The 16,136-nt window shown below is 35.1% G+C and overlaps 1 protein-coding gene across 1 annotated transcript in view; it reads left to right on the top strand.

Moving 5' to 3' along the window:
• The first annotated feature begins 9,245 nt into the window (after nt 1-9,245).
• OSTN (osteocrin) overlaps nt 9,246-16,136 on the top strand; it is a 41,868-nt gene continuing 34,977 nt past the window's right edge. The window contains exon 1 of the mRNA XM_081138482.1: nt 9,246-9,334. The gene's annotated coding sequence lies outside the window, so the exon portion shown is untranslated. The remainder of the gene's footprint in view (nt 9,335-16,136) is intronic.

Below are 16,136 nucleotides of genomic sequence, written 5' to 3' on the forward strand. Positions count from 1 at the left end.
TTTTGAGCAAGTATAGTGTAATAAGAAAACTAAATCTGAAGCAAGAAGGATTAATGATAATATTGTATATTATGTGTATATTTTATTCAACCAGTGTGTCCGTTTAGTTAGGTAACAGGATATAAATTGACTATATGGCCAAGATGAATATTATCAAATGAAAGCTTATTTTGATTTGCTCAATATGTTTAGCAATTACACTAGGCTATGTGTTTTATATTTTAAAACTTTCCTATGATAAAACTTTGATCAATATATGGAAGATTATCTAAATACAGTGGTGCCTCGGTTTTCGAACATCTCCATTGACAAACATTTCAGTTTATGAATGGAGGTAAATGCTTTGGTTTTCAAACACGCCTCAGAAGTCGAACATGCCACACAGCTTCCGCTGAGGGCAAGATCCTGAGGCCTAGCTGTCACCTGCTGATCCCTCAGTTTTCCAGCATTTCAGAACTTGAACAGATTACAGTAGAAAACCGAGGAACCACTATAAACCACTCTATTTGAATATAAGTGTGTATCTACTTTTCATTTTTGTTTATGGAATCACAAAGCTTAGTAAGACCTTACTAATTCCCTAATCTACCCTCCCTCTTGATGTGAAATCCCTTTCTTCACCACCCCTGACAGATCCACTGTTTCATAAATACCTTTTGACATGCAGCCTATCTGTTCTTTGAAAGAAAGAATTCTATTATCGAAATGCCTTTAATAAAAATGTTATTAATAAAATGTCTTTTGTTCCAATAGAATTCAAATATCCCTTCCTGTATTTTATAACCCAAGATAATTATTAGGACTTTCAATAGACATTTTTCTTTCAATTAAACATGCCTATACCTCTAAATAATCTTAGCTTAATTGCTTTCCAGACCCCACCCTATGCTGGACTCCCATTTTGGGACACTCTAGTTTGTCTGTATCTCTCTTAAAATGTGAAATTATCTGACCAGCATAGAGTAAGACTATTAGCTTCACCCTTTGGATATCATGTCTGTGTTTAAATGTTTTGTCAATATTTTTAGGCATTTATATCATAGTTAATTTGTACTGGGTATGTTTACTTAAGGTAAAGCCCTGTTTCACTAGATGCCTAAAGTATTTACTAATCTTGTTAGTGGTATTTCCTACTTTCTTGAGGTGTTCTAGTTTACTTACCTTATTTATAATGGCATGTTTATTTATTTTTATTTATTTTGTTAAGCCTGAAGATCCTTCCCAGTGTAAATTCATAGAGATGAATTTAAGGGATGCATAATTCAGACACTGCTTCTCCTCAGTGATGGAAGTGGATGGTCTAAATGGATGCATACCAGGGATGTCAGGGATACCCAGAGTTGTCAGGGTGACTTCTCAGTGTCATTGGTGTAGAACAGTGGAAAGCAGCGATGACAAAGTTTAAAAAAAAGTTTGGGGTAGTCTTTCATGCACACAAATCCCAGCTCTCCCATTTATACCTGCATGACTTTGAACATATTCCAAACCTAATTTCCCCATTATTTAATTTTGGATAAGACCTACCTTGTAAAATGTGTCTAGGATTAGGTAGAGAGATGATAGTGTTGTTGTTAAAAACATAAATTTTGCCCTGGCTGGTGCAGCTCAGTTGGTTGGAGCATCATCCTGTCACCAGAAGGTTCCAGGTTTGATTCCTGGTCAGGGCACATATTCAGGTTGCAGGTTCAATCCCAGGTCAAAGCATGTACTGGAGGCAAACAATTCATGTTTCTCTCTCGCGCCCTTCTTCTCTGTCTAAAATTCAACAAAAACATATCCTCTGATAAGGGTTAAAAACACACACATAAGCTTTAAGTCCAGGAAAACTTGATTGAAATCTTGGCTTTACCACTCACTAGTTTGTTGACTAGCTAAGCTTTGGCTTCTTCTGTAAAATAAGGATAGTAATTATCATTTATCCTTCACTGTATAGAAGTGAGGATTTACTAGTAATGTCACATTGTAATTTCTCAGTGAATTATATTGATTATTATGAATGTTGGGAAACATATATAATACCTGCCTCATAGAAGAGAATCAATAAATCGTATTCTTATTACCCATTGTCCACCCCTATAATGTCCTATAACTTTGACTTAAAACAAATTGTTCCTGACTCAACAGGAGAGAAAAACATACTTAATATGATAATTGGCGGAAACTTTTCAGAGTCTGAGTGATCCTTTAGGGAAAGAGATCCTATAAAAATGATGAAAATAAGAGCAAAAAAAGGGTTGAATTCCTCACAGAATAATATGGAGACCACCCTAGAGCCATTTGCATTTCAATTTTGCCTTTTCTATTAGAATATAAGCTCCTAGAAAGCAGGGCCACAACTCCTAGAGACCCACTAAATTCCTTGTACATCAAATGGTACAGGTAATATAACTGTTTAAACATCAGTTTTTCTTCTGTATGATGGTGTTATTAATAGTTGCTTTATTATCTATCTATGAGTATTGTATCAAGAGAAGAGTTACGGTAGAAGTACTATAAATTATAAAGAGATTTGTACATTTTGAAGTGCTATATGTTGATAGGTTATTATTATATTAGTACCTCATTGTAGGCAAGTGATATTTCCTGGAGGGTGTGTGTGTGTGTGTGTGTGTGTGTGTGTGTGTGTGTGTGTGTGTGTGTGTGTGTGTGTGTGTAGAGAGAGAGAACTGAGGATCTATATGGCAGTTGTTCTTCTAGTGTGGCTTCTGGTGTCACCAGCATTTCCATGTTCTTAAACTGATAAAGTCAATGATTTAAACTGTTAGAATTTAGCAGATAGAATTCTGTAATTAATGTAACCAGTGTGGGTGATCTTAATGGGGGAAGGGTTAAAAAGGGTGGAGGAATCAAATGTCAGGGTTAGCACATGTTGCGACTGTGAAAACAGTTTTTGAAATAAGGCCAATGAGATTAATTGAGGCTTTAGCCCTATAAAGTAAAAATGAAAGCTAATGTGCTTTTATTCAAACATGATCAACAAACCTCCAGTTGCTCTGAAGTCTCCCTTCCTCAGCAACTACAGAGGTTCAATGTGTCTTAAACATTAAATACATCAAAAATCAATGCAAAGCCAGAGCAACATGAGGAGTTTTGCAGAGTCCAGAGGGAGAAATCAGTTTTCTGACCTGGGAGGTCAGGATGAAATGAAAGTATAGCTTTCTGGAGTTCACTTCAGTATAAATACAAGGGAAAATATGAGAAGGTTTATGAATGCAGTTCTCACACCTCTAAATTCCATTATTAAAGGAATAATTTATACTGATGAAAAATGAGATGGAAAAGTAAAACTTAGCTAAGAGACACACTTTACATCTTATTTCTACAATATAAGTGTTTTCAGATCTATTTTCACATCTATAAAATAGGAATTATAATAAAAACAATGTTTTCAGAAAAAATAAATGGAAAGGGATTATTGAAATATTTTTGTACTATAAAGCAAGCATAAAAATATAAGAGGAGATCTGTGCTTTCACCTAGCATATCAGTTGCAAGGCAATGTCACCCTCACAAAGGCGTCCAAAACCATAACTTTTTTGAGCCCATCAGGGAGTTGAGGTCAGTAGACAACAAGGGATAGTAAATCCAAATGGTTACGGCTTATCTTAGTGGAGAGAGGGCACACAAACTGTTTCATCTTTGGTAGAACATTTAAGGAAGAGAAGGCTACCATAAAAGTAATTGAGAAAAGAAAAAGTAAAAATTTTAACAAAATTTTAAAGTAAATGCATAGGCTGCATGGGAGTTTATAATTTCTGGAAGCCCCAGGCATAAGTGAAATCCACATTCATTAGCCAGGCCTAGAATATGCTAAAAATTAAAATTAAAAAACACACACAATATCAGTGGCTGGATTCAGAATAGAAAACAATAAGTTAATTTAAAGCTAGCTCAGTAGAAACTATTCTAACTGAAATGCAGACAGGATAAAGAGTGTAAAGAAAATCAAACCTTCCAAGAGGTGGGGGATAATATCAAATGATCTAACATACATGTAATGAGGTAACAGGAAGAAAAAAGGAAGACAAAGGAACAAAAAAAATTGAAAAGATTTCCCCCCTAAAATTGATGAAAGAAAAAAACCAAGAAATTCAGAGACCCTCAGGAGAAGTATAAAAAAACTACAACTAAGGACATCATAGAAAAACAGATATGGCTGACTTCCTACCAGACACTATGCAATCCAAAAGAAAATAGAACATTAACTCTAAAAGCTAAAAGAAGAAAAGCTGGCATCTCAGAATTCCATCATGACCAATCAAAAAAGCATTCAAAAATAAAGGTAAATTAAACATTGTTTATACAAAACACTAAAAGAAATGTTAAGGGAAGTTTTTTATGCAAAAGGAAGGTGATACTACATGGAAAAGTACATCTAAGCACACATACAAAGAGTGCCATCAGCAATGGTAAATATATGTAACTATACATTTTAAAAAAATTATATCATTAAAAATAACAGTGTAAATCAAAATTAGAAAAAGATGTGAGATTTATAACAGTTAAAATTTAAATGTATGATAATAATAGTATAAATGTAAAAGATAAGAGGGATAAAATAAAAATGTATTGTTGAAACATTGTTGCTTTATATGTGAAGTGGGACAATATGATTTGAAGGAAGACTGGCAGTATAACAATACATGTTGTAAACGTGTAGCAACATCTAAAAAATAATAATCCAAAACAAGGCAAAAGAGAAGAAATGGAACAGAGAACACATAAAACAAAAAGAAAAATTTTCAGATGGTAGTTTTAAATGTATCAATAATTGCATTAAATGCAAATGGTCAAAATACACCAATTGAAATTTAAGGTTAACAGATTGGACAGGAGGAGTAAGAACCAATTCTATGCTCTCTATAGGAACCCATTTTTTAAATATAATGGCATAAATTTATTATAAGTAAAAGGATGTGGGGGGGAAATATACCATGCCAAGAATAATCAAAAGAAAGCTATAATAAACATATTAATATCAGAAAAAGTAAACTTCAAAGAATTTTATTCTGGATAAAAAGATAAATTACACAATAATAAAGGGCTGTATAAAGAGCTTAAACATTTAAATGCAAATGCTAATAGAGCTGAAAGCAGAAATATAGAAATTATCAATTGTTCTGGACATCAGCAATTGTTCCTCAGTAACTGGGAGAGCAAGTAGACAAGAATCATTAAAAATATAGATATGAACATTATCAGTAATTTAACTTCATTAAGATTTATAGAGCACTACACCTAATAAGAATAGAATGTATATTATTTTTAAAGCCCAAATGAAACTTCACCAAAGTAGACAACTATATTGTTGGTTTTAAAACAAATCTTGACAGATTTAAAGTAACTGAAATAATACAAAGTATGTTTCTTAACTATAAAACAATTAAATCAGAAATAAATAACAGAAAAATACATAGAAAATTACCAAAACTTTGAAAATTAAATGAGATATTTCCAAATAACCTGTAGTCAAAAATTTTTAAGAAAATTAGAAAATATTCCAAATTATATAAAACATGAAAACAGAGCATATCAAAATGCATAGAATATAACTAGAACAGTGCTTAGAGGAAAATATATAGCAATAAATGCCTATATTAAAAGGAAAGAAATATCTATAATCAAAAATCTAAACATCTTTGTTAAAATAATGTTGAAAAAGGTGAGCAAATTAAATCCAAATCAGAAAAAAAATGAAACAATAGAAAGAAGAAATCAGTAAAATAAAATGATGAAAATAGTAGAGAAAAATCAATGCAACCAAATGCAAATTCTTTGAATAGATAAATAAAATTGACAAAATCCTAGAAACTGATCAATGAAAAAGAATACCAAAATTGTTAATGAAACAGGGAACATCACAGATCATACAAATATTAAAAGGAAAAGAGAGAGTAGTACAATAATTTTAATTCAATAATTTAATGAAATGGACATATTACTAGAAAGATGCAAGCTATGAGAATTCACTTGGAAAATTAGCTAAAATGATTAACCTTATATCTATAAAAGAGTTTGAAGTTTTTGTTAAAAACCTTTCCACAGGCACAGGTGACTTCACTGGTAAATCTACCAAACATTTTAGGAGAAAATAATACAAATTCCACACAAACTCTTTGAGAAAATATATGGGGCTAATTGAATGTGCTCCCCCCAAATTAATATGTTGAAATCTGACCCCCCAATGGGATGGGGTTAGGAGGTGGGTCTTTGGGAATTGACTGGGTCATGAAGGTGGAAGTCTCATGAGTGGGATTCCTGCCCTTATAAAATAGGCCCCAATAGCTCTCTCACTTTTCCTGTCATGTGAGGATGCAATGAGAAAGCCACCATCTCTGAACCAGTAAGTAGGCCCCAATCAGTCACCAAATCTTCAGGCACTCTGACCTTGGACTTTCCAGGCCCCGGAACATGAGAACTACTGTAAATGTTTGTTGTTTAAGCCACTTAAACAGTATTTTTGTTATAACAGCCTGAATGGTCTAAGACAAGGGTCTAATTCTTCCCAGTCATTATATGAGATCAGCATAACCCTGATACCAAAACCTGAAAAATATTTTTTAAACAAATAAAAGGCCTATATTCCACTTAAATAAAGATCCTTAAAAAGTATTAGCATTTTATAACAATATAGAAAAGGATACTATATCATGATCAAGTGGATTTTATCTTAGAAGGCAAGAGTGTAATAGTGAAAAAATGAATGCCCACCCCAAGATCGAGAACAGGCGAAGATGGCCCTGGCTGGTGTTGCCCAGTCGTCTCATACAGTTACAGGAGGTGGGTCCTATTCCAATTAGGGCACATACTTAGTTTGCAGGTTCAATCCCTGGTGGGGCGCCTACACGAGGCAACAGATGGATGTTTCTCTCTTGCATAGATGGTTCCCTCTCTCTCTCTCCCTTCCTTTCTTTAAAATCAATAAAAAACATATTCTCAGGTGAGAAAAAAAAACAAAGAACAGGCAAGGATGTTCACTTTCTACTTCTATTCAGTATTGCACTGGAGGACCTCCAGATGGAAGTAGGCAATTACAAAGTAATGAGACATACAAATTGAAACAGAAGATACAAAACATTTTTATTCCCAAATAAGAGGATTTTTATATGTAGAAAATACTATGTAACCTACAAAAACTGACTAGAACTAATTAATGAGTTTACCAAGATCACAGAATACAAGATCAATATATAATAATAAATTTATTTTTATCTGCTCAAAATGTTCACTCAGAAATTCTCCCCCAATTACTCAATTTGGATGTGCCATTTCTTTCCTACCAGAATCCCGACTGACGGAGCAGCATTCAGCTCCTGGTCCCATCGTTTTTTAAGCTGTGAGCACCTAGGCTCTCCATTTCACATATTTGAGCTTTAGTTTTCTCATCTGTTATATATGAGTAATACTACCTCCTTTAAAAGATTGTTATGGGAATGAAATTATGCTATAGTAACTGAAAATTTTTCATTAATATTTTCTCCCTTTCTCGTCTCAGTCTTTCCCATCCATCACTGCTGTTTCTCTTTCTATTTCTTCACATGGTTCCATTTCTACTTTCTTTTTTAAGATAACAGAATGTTTCCATTATGTACAAATGCATCAGTAATTTACATAGGGGTATATAATGTGCAGAACCCTGTATAAATGGCTTAAATGTACCATGGTTATGTTCCTGGAATAAACTGTTGCTATTTCTACTGCTGCAGAACAGTTAAGTCAAACTTTTGAATTAGGTCAACAAAATCCACAAATAGGGTGGAATCTTTGGACTGTCTAAGCAGGGACAGATCTGGAATAAATCAGGCACAGATATCACTTGTCAGCATGCTGAGGGAGGCGTTTCAAATAAGGGGAGAAGGTACGTCAAGAATATTGGCTTCTGGTAGCATTATGATGCATCCGTTAAATCTATATTGAGAGTTTTCCATCATGTGGATTCAAGCTAACATAATCGTTTTATGGCAGTAATGTCTAAACAAGAGTCCACAATTAGGCTGTATTTTTATCTTGACTTGTGAACTATCGCTGCCAACTACTCAGATTTCAAGCTTGTTGAGACATATGTTATCCCTGGAAACCCTTCATAAAAATGAAGCATTTTACTGTCCCACCAATTCAAGTGTGCTCTGGTCAGTTCCCCATCTAGATCCAAATTAACCATGTAATAGTTCCTATACTAGTGAGCAGTGTTTTAAATGGCTTTTTAAGCAAAACCAAAAAGAACAAATTTATTTCTATTTGTGCAAAAACATAATATGGTTTGGATTCTCTTTTCTAGCTTTCGAAATAGTGAGACAGAATGAAGTTGTGGGGAAAGAACTGGGTGTGGAATTAAGAAGATCTGTATTTGAAATCTGGCTCTGCTACTACTTCTAGCTGTGTGATCTCGTAAACTCAATTTATCTAGCCTCAGTTTCTTTATCTGACAAATGGGGATCTAGTGGTGTATCAAATGAGCTAAGAGTGATCTAACAAATTAGCATACTACCTTTAGGACTTAATAACTCTATTTTACAATTTGTATGTAAAGTTGCAAATACGGTTTAGTAGGAAAGGAGAATGCAGAAAACTTTCAGACAGAGGCAGGGAATGTTTTGGTTAAAAGGAAATTAAAGTACTAGAGAACAAGAGCAAGATAAGAATGGTTACAACGTCTGCATTTATAGCCCACATGTCACAGTTCAGTATTTATAGGTTTGTTGGGACAGCCTTCCCAGTATAGCAATGTTAATTACGAAGTAGCTGTCAGTTCCACTGACACAGCCTGTTCACCTGACCGAGCCTGAAACTACACTCCATTTCCATAGATGATCATTTAATTCAAGGGGCCAAAATATACAACAATTAATCAATTTGGGTTTCTGATTATAATCTCCTAAAATCTTACTTTGAAATGCCCTAGTGATTTTTTTAAAACAAATCTTAGTGCAATTTATTTCCCAAATACGATTTGTAATTATCTGAGCTGGACTAAAAACCTCAGGAAGAGGTGATGGGTCTAAGGCTGAAACACAATATTATATGTATACTTAAATTTTCCAGAGCCCAAACTCCCACTTTTACTAAAATGTCATGATCAAAGCAATAGATATAATAAATATGAAGAGAAAGAATAGGAGAAGGAAAGAGAGAGAGAGGTTGAAGAGAGGCTTGGGGAAATGTTCAGTGGAAAATCTGTAGAAATGATGTAAGAGAAAGCAAAGGCAGGGATTGGAGTAAGGGGTGTATAACTGAGACTATAAAAACTCAGAGAGAAAACTCACCATCAGGGCTGAGATTGGGAGAAACTGTACAGACAGGACTCTAAAGTTAGAACCTCCTGATTTTTCACAAGGTAAGTTAAATATAAAAGCTGATAAAAATTTGTGGGGTTTTTCCTTTTAACTATTTAAAATTTTTTACATACTTTCTAAATGTTTTGGTTGTATTTTGATTTTCTTAAAGTTAGAAATGTTTTGTGGGGGTAATATTTTCATCTCTAAAATGAGTAGAAAAATCTAAGAAGATAGTGTTGTAATGCAAACTTCGGGTGAAGCTGTTTCCTCAGACATTCCATATTTATTACATTGTTTTTTAGTTTTTGTATTCCATTTCAAAACAAAGAGAAAGGGAACTGAAGATGATAATCCTATATGTGTTCTAATAGTATTAGTTTGCTTCCATCAAAGATGTTCAATGTAGGAAGTTTTTTAATGTACAAAAGAGACCCTTTCTAAAAACCTAGGTAAAAAGGAAAATTTTTCTCTTATCTTTATTCCTATCTTAACTGGAGCCAAAGAAACATTCCTAAATTAATCAAATTCTACATTCTTTAAATCTAAATTATTCTCTGTTTTTCTTCTTATGAAACTCAAATATGCAAGTATGGTATTAATAACAGTTTAGAGTAGACAGATCATGTTTATTCTTCAGTATTTGATGAAGTGCTTTTGCTATTAAATGATTGAATTGAAAGTTAATCTGAAACATACATTTGAGTTATGTTAAAAACAAATTTAGAATTTTGTTCCAGGTTTTGTTCTGTGGAAACAGTGTACACTTGATAAATCCAGTTTAGCAATGCAATCTACTGCTCCTTCAAATTACAATAATAGAGTCTATAGATTTAGAAATGTGATTATTTATGAGTTATTTTTCTAGAAATTAAATCATTTTAACAATGATTTATGATGATTTTAATGCCTATATAGGCTATAGATTTGATAGGGTTATATTTAATTATCTTCATAAAAATATCAGGCAGATTTTGTGTCTCCTCTTTACTTTGATACCCTTCAGCAATCATAGTACTTTTCTAAGGAGAGCCTCCTGTGGATATGAATTTAAGTCTCCGCTTTGTAAGTGAATTGCACTATGGTTTCATTCAATAAGTTATTTAAGGCATTTAAGGTTGACATTTGTATTCTCCTTGTTTCTCAGAGTTTTGAACTGATTCTTCTTTAACAAATTATAGAAAGAAGAGAAGCAGATATGTTTAATAGTTTGGGACATCAGGGCTAAAATTTCAGCTTCTTGTTCAAACACTTTCAGTGATTTGAACACTTGTATAATAAAATTAGATTAATTGAGCTTCTCTTAAAGGAATACAACTCCAAGGAAGCAGTCCCAAAATATGAACCCAACTCTGTCACTATGCAGTTGTGCAAGTTCAGGCAAGCCTTAAGCATACAGTGGGCTCAATAATATTCTGTTATTACTCAAAGAGGAAAAAAGAACCAGAAGGCCAGGGAGACTGAGTGTATGAATGACCTGGGGAAGCTGCCATATGAGCAGTTTTCCCCGTATTAGAGAATGAGCACCCAGTATAAGAGAACCTTGGGACTGATCTCTAGACATCATCTAACTTAACCTCCTTGCCAATGTTTCATCTTCTGTGATCCCTACCCACCGGACAACCTTTGCTTAGATTCAGTGGCACCATCGGAAGAACACAAGCTTTGGTCAGGAAACCAGACTTCTAATCTCACTTCTAACTTCAGCAGCTTTCACGCCACCTCATAGGGATTCCTTCTCCCTCAAAAGTTCTCTCCCAGCCCTGCACACACCTCTACCGAGGCCAGCTGCCATTTGCCCAAAGATCCCTCTAATTAAAGGCATTTTTTTGGCTGAGCCCCCCTCTCCTTTCTCCAAATAATTCTCAGGGTGCCTCTCTGCAGCAGTGGTTAGCAGCACCCGCCCGTAACTGCTGGTTCCTTGGTTGGCTTGAACGGGCTCTTGCCCAGCCTTGCGCCCAGCGCCCTGCACCCTGCCCCTTGTGGATGCCCCATCAGCTCAGGCCTCAGCACCATGCACCTGTGCCCCGCTCCCTCCTCTCCATCTATTTTACATCTCCCCTTCATCTCCTCTCCCCCAGGCAAAGAAATGGTCCCTGAGCCTCACTCTCTTCACCTATGGATTGCTTAAATTTGACAATTTCTGATGAGCACCCCCTTCCATTCTAAAATTATATATTCCTGTGACATATAAGTCTCTAAACATGTGAAAAAAAATGCACTTTTAAAATATCATCCGGCTCACCACCGGCACCGTGCTGCTGACCCACCAAGTCATGGCTGTGGCTCCCCGTGGACCTGTCCATGGACTTGCCTGGGGCCCCGTGGTGGAGGTGCCATTTCCCTGCAAGCTCTGACTTGTGCATCCATGTCAGGGCTCTAAGAAGATTCGAAAGTCATGTCCTCTCTTCCTTGATCTCCTTCGAAACCCACCCCTTCCCAGATGCTCCCATGCTTGTGTAAAGTGTATTTCCTGTCTCAAGGTCCTTAATTCCTATAACAGCCATGGTGACTCTACTTCCATGACACAGATCTCACTATGCTGTACTGTCAGTTTCACAGAAACTATGTGAAATCATGATTCTCACAACATAATTCATGACTTTAAAAAAAATGGGGTCAATAAAGATCTTATGAACTATAAAGCAAAAAATATATTTCATATAAAATTATTTTACAATTCAACTAAATATTCATTTTTGTTAATTAGAGCTTGAAGAGTAATTGTTTTGAGTGTAACTGAGATTTCTTCCCTTTGTTTTCTTTCCATTACGACATCCTCTATAGTTATATGCTAATATTTTGATAGAAATAATATGGCTGAAATTAGCAACAATGTGTAATATTCTGTAATATCAAATGTTAGAGTGACTGCCACTTGTAAGTCTCTTTAGTGAAATTTTCTTCCCCTACTCAATATTACTTTCTTTATTAAATCTAATTTTCTATCACTCTGCTATAATTCTAGATTCCAAAGACTAACTTTGTTCCTTAAAATGAACAAGAATAACAAAGGTGTGTTGTTGTTTTTTTCATAAAAATAATAACAATTATTTTGAGCCTGGCCAGGCATTGCTCAGTGGTTGAGCATCTACATAGGATCCAGGAGATCATGGTTCGATTCCCAGTCAAGGCACATGCCCAGGTTGGGAGCTCAATCCCCAGTGGGGGGCGTGCAGGAGGCAGCTGACCAATGACTTTCATCACTGATGTTTCTATCTCTCCCTCTGCCTCCTTCTCCCTTAAAAATATACATATTTTGAAAAGTTGCCATATTCAGAAGGCACTATCAGGATGACTGCTATTATTTATTGAAAAACTACTTTGTGCCAGTCACTTTACCTATATTATTTCTAATCCTTACAATAAACCTACAAAGTAAGTCCTTGCCCCATTTTCCCAATAAAGATATTAAACCAGAGAAGCTAAGTAACATGCCCAGTCAAGAATCATACCCAGGTAACTTAAGGGCCAACCAACCTCTTTCTACTAATTGGCTTGGTTGTGTTGGCAAGTCCCACACATTACCAGAAGTTAGGAGACCAGAGTTTTAAAGTAACCCAGGTTGTGTCCATTCATCTATTAAAATAATAGAATTATACTATTTTCCATATAGGTCTAACATGACTGTTATGAGTATGAAAGGAGATAGATGAATTTCAGAATAATAAAGTAGTTGCAAATGGTTTTTGAAGAAAAGGTTATATACGAAAATTGCGCTTGAAGGAAACAGAAGCATTCCAGGAAGAGTGTGCTGTTGGGGAAGGAAATCCCCGGCTGGGCAATGGTTGGGGGGCTTCCATGCCAACCAGGCTGTGAGCAACATGGAGAGTGTCTTACTCACTTTTACACCCCTGGTATCTGATATACAGTGTATATCTAATATATATCCTGTTGTTATTATATAATTTATTTTTTTGTCCTTTCATTTACATTTTAGAGAGTATTTTTCATTGATTATATTGGATAGTTTGGTGTGATGAAAATGTAAGCCAATATTTAATTAAATATTACATATAAGTACAAACTAGGATAAAGGATGAAGGAGGTGATGATATTCCACATTATCCTGAGCCTTATTATGACTTATTTAACTGCATTTATCCAACTTAACCCTTTGAAAGCCGTTTGGCACCACATGAAAATTGCCTGTGTATCAAATAGCCAAGCAGCGTGTCATGTGCAGCTCCAACAGCTTTTTCTGTCCACAGTTTTAAAGATTCATGTTTTTTCCCTTTATTAAGCATTAGAATTAAACAACAAATGCCTTTACCTGATTTGTATACAACCATACACAACATTCTTTTCTATTTCTAGGTGACAATGCTAATTCAGGGATCTCAACATAAACTAATGTTTGTGAAGAAGAAATTGTATACTGTACTGGGGTAATTATTGGAGAATATTGATGCAAGTCCCTTTCATTAGAATGAGAATCTGCAATGTGAAATGTTAATGGACATACTGGGATCTGGCCATGAACTTTCTCACATATTGCTGTAGGCATAAAATTTGGGCAAATCTCTCACATTCTCTAAACTTTAGTTTCCATATCAATAAAATAGGATTGTTAACATCTGTCCTGCATTCCTATTTACCACCACATAAGGCTACTCCATGCACTTATTCAACACATAATGTCAACTCTATACCAAGCATTCTGTTGGGTGCTGAGGCACACTGGTGAACATGACATAATTCCTACCCTCAGAGAGTTGACACTGACAACTAAATACTTTGTTAAACATACATACCTGGGCTTTTTAATAATGGGATCTGCTTTAAAGTGTCATTGTTGGTTTCTAGCACCTTAATTTTTTGCAACTAGTAATGTTATTGAAAATTCCAAATAGAAAAAATTTTTACAATTTTGGAAGGCAGTAGTGTCTAAAAAAGAATGAAAATGCTGCCAAAGAGAATAAAATTAGTTAACACATGTATGATAGTAAATTATCATTTTTCCTGATTTGTAGCATTCAGGGAAAGGCATTTTAAAATACAGGTGTCTTCCACATTAGGAACACCTCATCCATAAACATTTTACTAAATAAGCAACTTTTTTTGGAGATGGAAAAATGCTTTATACTTCCACAAATAGGCTGTCCTTCAAGGAGCATGAAACTGAGTGTCTGAGAACGTAAGTTGTTGTTCTGGCTCTTCTCCTAAATCACTGTAACTTTGGAAAATTTACTACTGCTGATTGAAGAGCAGTGAGAAATGGGAAAGAACACATTCCTGATATTTTAATTAAAAATAAAAACGAAAAACGTTACATCTGTCAGTGTCAATTTGCACTTTCCTTTTGGAATCATACTCAAAACACAAAGCAAGGTGACCACCCCACAATTTACAGAAAACAACAAATTTCACAAAGAGGCTTTTAAATAAATGGCTAAGCCCACTGAGTATTTCTCAGATGTATTTTCACTGGGATGATTTGGGTGATGTATATGTGACAGAGGCTACAAGTTGTCATTCAGTTGCTCTTGGATGAAATCCTCAGCGATTTTCAATGTCTTACTTGAGTTTATAAGGGCCTGAAACTACCCCCGCCCTTGTAAAGCTCTGAGCGCCACAGCCACACTCAGCTCTCGTGGTGGTGGAGCCGATTTCACTAAAGCTGGGTAATCCCAGCGCCAGTAAAGAGGAGACTGTGAAACCCTAGCCTCTGTTCCCAACAGGCAAGTGTCTCGAGCACCTGGCTGCTTCCCTCATCAAAGAAAACCGGAAACAACTTTTTTCATACACTATTTAAATGTCATTAATTGAAATGCCAAGACTATCTGGGTAACGTCAAATTGCAACGTATCCTCTTGGTTGTTTAACATACGTTTTGCAGATTGTCTCAATAAATGGCCCCCGATTCCCTAGATGGTTGTTAAGTATAAGCTTTATGTTCCCTGGAAGGAATTGGCTTCAAAGACCTGCCTTCAGCTCAGTAATAATGACTTTTATAGCATGTCATTCATCTTTCCACATTACCTTAGAGTTTACAAAATGTTTTCATGCACAATTTAGAGTTCCCACTGAAAAATTTTTACCTATGATAAAATAAGAGGAAAAATGATGCAGTGTTTTTATACAGATGACATATATCTGTATATATTTCAGTAACTATATTTATAAATATACATTCAATACTTTTTTTTGCTCTTATTTGGAAAACCTAAGCCAAAACCATAATAATTTATGCTATTTGTAAATTAATTTCATAGTTTAAAGGAACTATAATTAATTCATTTAAATTTTGTGAATTCATAAAGTGAGTTTTAAAGACAATTTGGACAGTTTCTCTATTATCAAAAAGGCCTGGGTGGCTATAACTTATGGGGCAGGGTAAAGGGAGTACTAAAGAGTGTACTCTATTTACAGATTTACTGAGGGGCCAAGCTGACTTGCCTCCTGTCTAGAAGACCACCACGATTTTCCGAGAAGGAAGATTGTGGGCAGTGTTGTGGACAGGCACACATGGTCATTTCCTAGTGTCTGAACTTGGGACCATTAATAACATGTCCTATTCTATCTCACTTAAATGTCTATGCTCTGTCAAAATGGGAAGAAAAGATAAAAAAATTTTAATTACTTTTTAAGTCCTTTATTGGTAAGCCCTTTATTTTTAATTTTTGTTGAAAATAGGGGTGAGTGGAGTCTATTTTGAGTACTTCCAATCAAGAAGTTAGGGAAAATAATTCCAAGGGTTTTCAAGATTAACCCCCCAAATTCAGTCTTCTTATGAGGTCTGATGCTTAGATCTGCTATCTGTGTCAGATACTGTTGAAGAGAAGTTTCCTTAATCACCTGAATAGAGTTTTTCTTCAACACCGGCCCTCAGGGGCAGGTAGTTTAAAGGTTTTAGTTAAGCCC

This window comes from Miniopterus schreibersii (genome assembly GCF_964146895.1).
Source record: "Miniopterus schreibersii genome assembly, chromosome: 5".
Lineage (NCBI taxonomy): Eukaryota > Metazoa > Chordata > Mammalia > Chiroptera > Miniopteridae > Miniopterus > Miniopterus schreibersii.